A 6,000-nucleotide genomic window follows, 5' to 3' on the forward strand; every position below is an offset into this window, starting at 1 on the left:
ATCCGCACTTAATTCCTCCCACCACGTGGGCCTGGGGCTGGAAGTAACTGCAGCTGTAGTTCTGTAGCTGCACCTCCTCCGCTTCCCCTGGGGTGGTGGCCGAACTGCGAACTCTGTCCCCCACAGCTTTTCCCACTAACCTTCTCTGTTGTCTTTGGTGTTTGTGGGTTGAGAAGTCTGGTAAATGCCACAGCTCACTGATTCAGGGTGCTAGGGCCTGTTCTGCCTAGCTCCTGGTCTGGCTGGTCCTGCTGCCTCCCACGCTGAGCTCAGCTCCCCTCTGCTGCCCTCCACTCCGTGCGCGATAGACCTCATTCAGCGACCATCCAGGCTGTCCTGGGCTGGATCCCTGCTTCCCTCCGCTATTTTGTGGGTTCTGCAGTTCTAGAATTTGTTCAGAGCCATTTTTATAGGTTTTTGGAGGGACCTGGTGGGGAGCTTAAGCAAGTCCCTGCTTTCCAGCCCCACCCCCGGAAGTCCCTATTTAGTTTTTTAAGGTGTTACTTTTCTTCAGTATTTTTTGTGCCTCTTTTACCAACCTGTTGACTCTTTTTTCATGATTTTCTTGCATCACTCTCATTTCTCTTCCCATTTTTTCTCTACCTCTCTTACTTGATTTTTAAAATCTGAGCTCTTCCATGAGCCCAATTCATATTTTTCTTTAAGGCTTTTGATATAGCAGTCTCAACTTTTTGTCTTCTGAGTTTGTGTTTTGATCTTCCCTGTCACCATAGTAACTTTGTATAACTTTTAGAATCTTCTTCTGCTGTTTGTTCATTTTCCAGTCTATTTCTTGACTTTTAACTTTATGCTATAGCGAGGCTCTGCTTCTGAAGTGGAGGGGGCACTGTCCCAATCTTCAGGTTTTTGTGCAGCTTTTTTCGGAGATAATTCTGGGCACCTGTAAGTCTTCAGTTCTTCCAAGGTGGTATGATCTAGGGATAGATGTGTTTACTACTCTCTTGGCCTGTGCTCTGGTCTGTCAGTGACCACCAGCACTCTTTTCTGCACTAGAACTGTCACCAGGGTCCCAGTTTCCCTGGGGCCACAAGCTCTAGTGTGCTAGTGCTCCTCCTTGCCCTGGGCCTAAGACCCAGGACTAGGACTTAGATCCAAATATGAGCAAAGCAACAGATCCCTGCCTCTGGTACCAACAAAGGGACCCCTTACTATCTGAGGATAGAATTATATATACATACATACATACATACATATATATATATGTGTGTGTGTACATATATATATACGTGTGTGTGTATATATACATATATATATGTGTATATATATATAAAAACTTCAGGCTAACTTCATTATTGGGTGGGAAAGAGGACCCCAGGCTTTATATCTGAGGATTGACTCCCTACACCACCCCCCGCCCCCCCAACACCAGGTCCACAATGAACACACATAGCATTTATCAAAGAAACCAATTTATCCCAATTATGGCAAAACAGAAATAGAGAATATATACATAGGAGAATACATCAAATACTAGAGAGTGAAGGAGTTCTCATTTGGAGAAAAGTAACTCAGCTCAACCAAGAGAGAAAGTCCCAGATCTCACACAAGGGGAAATTCCCCAAAGTCTCTAGTGTAGACAATTGGGGATAGGTACATGATAGAGACTCTTATATCATCCCCTGAAGTGGGATTGGCTTCATCCACCTTCTGTCTTGAAGTTGGAAGCCAGAATCACCTGAAACAATTGAAAGCCAAAGTGAAGCAACTTGAAGGTTGAAAAGAACTGAAGAACTCTTTTCTTTCTCGTTTTCACCACCATTGTTCCTCACAAAGACACAGGGCATTTATCTCCACCACTAAAGAGAGAGTCTCATAGCAATAAGCTTTGGAACTAGAACTAGGGATTGCATTTATAATTTTGTTACATTCACTTTAAATTTGTGTATGTGTGGTTGTTCTTTCAGTTTACATTATAGTAGTTACTGTATATGTTGTTTTTTTGACTGTGCTTACTTCACTCTGTATCAATTCATATCAATTTTTCCATGCTTCTCTATTCTATATTCATTCCATACATTATCTCTTACAGCACAGTACTAGTCCATTACATGAATGTAGCAGAATTTGTTTAGCCATTCCCCAATTGATGGGCATCTACTTTGTTTCTAATTCATTACTATCACAAAAAGTTCTGCTACAAATATTTTGGAGCATATAAGAACTTTCATCTTATCAATAGCTTCCTTGGGGTATAAGCCCAGTAACAGAGTCTCTAGTTCAAAGGATATGGACATCTTAGTTACTTTATTTGCATAATTCCAAATTGCTTTCCAAAGTAGTTGTACTATTTCAATTTCACCAACAATATATTAGTGTGCCTATCATTCCACATCCCTTAAAACATTGATTATTGACATTTTTTTGAATCTTTGCCAATTTTCAGGTGTAAGGTGAAACCTCAGGGATGGTTTGATGTGCATTTCTCTAATTTTTAAATATTGCAAGCATTCTTTCATATGGTAGTAATATTTTACCATTCTTCTTTTGAGAATTGTTTGTTCATATGCTCTGACCACTTATCTTTTGGAGAATAGTTATTAATCATATATATATATATTTATATGTATGTGCATACACACACACACACACACACACACACATATATATACACGTATGTTGTTGTTTGTCCTTTGTTTTCAAAGAGGACCAATGACTTGCCTGTAAATTGGATTTAAGTGAGGCAGAGTTGCCTAAACTTGTCAGCCTCATTCTCTCTTGCAATTATTGAAGCCCAGTGGCAGGGCAAAAGTCAGGTTGACTGGTGCTGGCCCAGAATGCAGTAAATGACCTTGGTGTCTTCCATGTCTCACCAAGCTCTAAGCACTCCACAGTGCTTGCTTCCCAGTCACTTGAGAAGAGACCATTTTACTGAGACCTTGTACAAGGCAGGAGCTCACATGGAGGTCAGATGAAGTGGTACAAGGTCTCTCTCAAGTTCTCTCCAAAGAACTTTTGTATAGAGTGTGAGACATGGGGAGATGCTGGCACTGATTGCCTAGCATGGCGTGCCTACATCAAAGAAGGCCCTGTATTCCATGAGCAAAGCAGAATCACAGTAGCACAAAGGAAATGTGAGATGCACAAATCTAGAGACATCTTCATCCCAAATGTTCAAATGGACTCTTTGTGCCCAACCTGTGTTAGAGCCTTCCAAGTTCATATCAGACTAATCAGCCACAGTTGGACACACCGTACATTGACCCCAACATTGTGATGTCATTGGTCCTCTTCAAGTATGAAGGATGAACAACAGAACCATATTTGTCTCATAAAAGGATTCAGGCAGAGTTCTATCTTTCTCAATTTTTGAGTATAATTTATGAAGTGTGATTACTAATTATTCTTTAAAAGCTTGATAGAATTCTTCTATGAATCCAAAAAGACCAGGAGTTTTTTTCTTTGATAGTACCTTTATAGCTAGATATATTTCCTTTTCTGAGATTGGGCTATTTAAGATTCCTATGTGTTCTTCTAATAGTATGCATATTTCATACGTTTGAAGGTATTCCTCTACTTCTTTGCGTTCTTGGGTTTGTTTGTTTGTTTAGCATATATCTGCACACAATATGTTCTGATTATTTACAACATTCCTTCTGACTTTGTTGTGATTTCATCTTGCTTATTTGCTATTTTATTGATTTGATTTTCTGCCCTCTTCTTTTTAATCAGATTAGCTAAAGGTTTGTCAGTTTTGTTTGTCTTTTCAAAGAACCAGGTTTAGTTTTATTTACTGTTCCTCTGGGATAGCTTTTTTTGTTTCTAATTTATCTCTTTTCAGATTTTTAATAAATTTTCTTTTGTATTTAATTTGGGTTTTTTAATTTGTTGACTTTCTAATTTTTGAAATGTATATTAGTTCATTAAACCTCTCTTTTACTATTTTGTTAATATATATTTGTAAGGGTATGATTTTTTTCCCCATGAGGATGTTCTAACCAAATCCCAGAAATTTTGATACATTGTTTCATCATTATCATCTTTTTTTAAACATAATTATTAATTGTTTTTATGATTTGCTCCTTGTCCTACTCCTTATTTAGGATTTCATTGTTAAGCCTCCATTTGTGTCTTTTCTTTATGGTCTCTGAATCAATGACTATTTTTATTGTATTACAATCTGTAAAGGACATATTTACTATTTTTTGCCTTTTAAAATTTGTAATATTTCTGCGCTCTAATAGATTGTCAAATGTAGTAAAAGTTCCATGTGGTGCTGAGAAATATGTATTTTTTTGCAGTCCCATTTAGAAGATGCCAGAAAGTGGGGGGTAGAGTCAAGATGGTGGAGTGAGAGTTGGCATTTTTGCTTAGCTTATATAATACACCTCCTCTACAACAACCTAGAAAATGTGCCAGACCAAATTTTGATCAGAAAAATCAAGAAAAAGTCACAGTGAGTTATTTTTGCAGTACAGAATAACTTAAGAAGACAGGAAGAGATGTCTGTGGACACTGGGGTGGGGAATGGCCAGGAGCAAGTCACAGTAGTAGTGGCAGCATGGCAGAACTATGAACATTCCATTGCCTAGGAATGGCAAAGGAATCACGGTAGGAAGCACTGTGACAGAAGGAGATCCTAGTGATCCCTGAACTAGCCCTGGAAGCAGGAATGGGCAATCTGGCTGCAATGTTACCCATTACCCAGTTCTAGGTCACTGAGCCAGGGTGGAGATGAGCAACCTCAATGGAGCATAGGGCTCTAGCTGAGTACTAAGCACAAAACAAATACCAGAGACTTTCCTGTGTGGATCTGAGCAAAGGAGCAGAGTGGTGACTCTGTTTTCACCTCTAGCCCAGTATATAAGCCTGTAGATGACTAGGAGCATTCAAGTATCCAGAAGCAGAAAGGGAAATAAGATAGAGCACTAGGGCAGGAGATCCTAGGAGATCCTAGAATTAGTGCTAGGAGCAGGAACAGATGCCATCTAGCACTTCTGTCACCTATTACTCAGTTCTGGGTCACTGATTGAGGATGGAAAGGAACAGCTGTGAGGGAATACAGCACCCCAGTTGAGTATTGAGCACAAACCAAATTCCAGAAACTTAGTTCTGTGGCTCTGAGAACAGGAACAGAGTGGTGACTCAGTTCTAAACTTTAACCTAGCACAAAAGTCTGCAGAGGACAAATCAGAGCTAAAGAACAAGACCAAAGGGGAAACAGCAGATTAATTGCTCTAAACCTGTAGAACCTCAGAGTGGGCTGTGACTGAGACCAGAAAAAAAATCTACTGAAATTCAACATGAGCCAACAGATGCAAACCTGGGTCAGGAACTTGGAACCAGTTCATACTAGGAGGGCTAGGGATAGACTTCTCCCTGGTCACACCACTTTGGAAGCATTGAAAAAGTGCAGGCCTTCAGGCTATGAAAGCAGTAGAAACTTGGGCTAGACATACTACCACCCTACCCCCAAACCCCAGAAGTGAGCAGAGCTCAATACTAACATAAAGTTGAAAGTCAAAAAGTAAGCTGAAAGAATAAGCAAACAAATAAAAAAAGAAGCTGTGGTGACAGGGGAGCTCAAGACACAAATACAGAAGGAGACAATGTCTTGAAAACACTTATAAGCAAAGCCTCAGAGAAAAATGCAGTTTGGCCACAAGCCCAACAAGAATTCCCAGAAGATTTAAAGAAAGATTAAAAAAAGAGCAAAAAATATTTTGGAAATCAAATAAGAGTAGTAGGAAAAAATGGGGAAAAAATGAAAACTAATTAAGAAAATCTTGAAAAGAGAATTAACAGGATGGTAAAAAGAGGTACAAAAGCTTACTGAAGAAAATAACTTTTAAAAATTAAGACTGTCCAAATAGAAGCTAACAACTTCATGAGACATCAAGAAATAATAACGCAAAGTCAAAAGATTGAAAAAAATAGAAGAAAATATGAAGTTTTTGATAGGAAAAATAACTGCCCTGAAAAATTGATCAGGTAGAGATAATTTAAGAATCACTGCCTACCTGAAAGCAATGAACAAAAAAT

The sequence above is a fragment of the Trichosurus vulpecula genome, chromosome 3 (genome assembly GCF_011100635.1).
Source record: "Trichosurus vulpecula isolate mTriVul1 chromosome 3, mTriVul1.pri, whole genome shotgun sequence".
In the NCBI taxonomy this organism is placed as follows: domain Eukaryota; kingdom Metazoa; phylum Chordata; class Mammalia; order Diprotodontia; family Phalangeridae; genus Trichosurus; species Trichosurus vulpecula.